Source organism: Grampus griseus, assembly GCF_964374135.1.
Source record: "Grampus griseus genome assembly, chromosome: 6".
NCBI lineage: Eukaryota > Metazoa > Chordata > Mammalia > Artiodactyla > Delphinidae > Grampus > Grampus griseus.
This window is the reverse complement of record NC_139000.1, coordinates 85,144,115-85,145,801: the sequence shown is the minus strand read 5'-3', so window position 1 is coordinate 85,145,801 and position 1,687 is coordinate 85,144,115.

Sequence of the window (1,687 nt, the reverse complement as noted above, 5' to 3'; positions counted from 1 at the left end):
GAGGAGAAATAAACATATTCTTCCTTTTTCTAAAAAAAAAAAAGTCTTCATTGCTTTGTGCCAAATAACAGTAATAATAATAACAGCTAATGCGTATATCATTAGATAACTCATTTAATCTTCATAACAACCTTATGAATTGGGCACTGTGAATAACCCATTTTGCAGTTGATGAAATGGAGGACCGAGAGCTGCGGTAATCTGCCCAAGGTCACCAGCCCATGAGCGACAGAGCTGGGATATGAACCCAGGCAGTCTGGCCACTAAACTCGGAGTTAATGAATCACTTCTCCTGTGTGTTGTCTGTTCAGGTCTGGGTGTGCAGCATCAACATGAGCAATGCTTTTAAGCCCTCCTGGGAACTGGAGAAGTGATATATGATCGGTGGTACCCATCTAGGACCTATTGGCCTCCTGTACATGGGTGTAAGCATCTGAGGCACAAATGAAGGTTTAAGTTATTACTCAGTGATAAGTTTTTTATAAAAACATAACACTTCATTGAATTAACATAATATAATAATTCCTAAGGTTTAATTACCATAAAGAAAAGGATTCATCATAAGAACAAGATTTAGGAAATACAATTGGTTGCAAACAAGCACTTTTCTATTAGGCTCTGTGTAAAAACAGTTCCTCCCTTAGCTGACCCTGGTTCTTTCTGGACTGGAATTCCAAGATTATAGCAAGTTATATCCGATGTTAAGAAACATCTGGCCTTTCTTAAGCTCTACATATATTAGGATTTTGCCAATGGAATGTAGGTGGAAATGATGTATACTAATTCTAGTTTGAAAACCCAATGAATAATCCTTCATCCACTCTTTTTCATGCATTAAAAGTCATGAGTTTCAATGACAGTATTACAACAGGACAGAAGCCTGGGTGTCTGAGCCACCACTCTGTCTACATTAGGTTGTGATGTGAAATAGAAATGAACCTTCGATGTACTAAGCTACTAGGATTTCAGGCTTATTAGTTATTGCAACATAACCTAGGCCATCCTAAGACTGAGCTTGGGAAAGCTTTTTTTGTTTTTGTTTTTAACTTCTCTGAACCCCAGTTTCTTCATTAAAAAAATGTTAATTGTAGTACTTATTGTTGTAGTCAAGGCCATATTCACTGTAAGTAACCTACTTAGGCCAACTAAATCAGAAAGGGAATTTGTTGGAAAGATTCATGAAGTCCAGTACCACTGCAGAGGAGGACAGCTTACAAAGAACACATCCTTCTTAGTTCCAGCATTATCATCCAATTCACTAGTGTCTGTGTCTCAAGCTAAGTTCCCAGGACAGAAAATCTGATTGGCTCACCTTATATCAAATGTCTACCTCTGATCCAATCAGCTGCAGCCAGAGACAGGGTCACACAAGCAAATGTGTCTTGAGTCTTCCTCTTATGGGCAGGGTGCACTTTTCTCCAAGATGGGGATCATGGGCTAAGCAGATACCTCAAAGGTATCTGCTATGCTACACACAGGGACGTTGAGGTTACATGAAAAGGCATATGCCGGGCTGATTCTGCATTGTCACGAGCTTGGAAGTCACCACTCCAGCCTAACTAACTGCAAGTGAAAAACTGAAAAGGCTGAAAAGTCAAAAACTCTTCTTGGGTCCATAAGAGAAGGAAGGACACAGGGCAAACCATTGTCCCCAAGGTTGGCGAGACAGGTGAAAACAGGCAGTCAC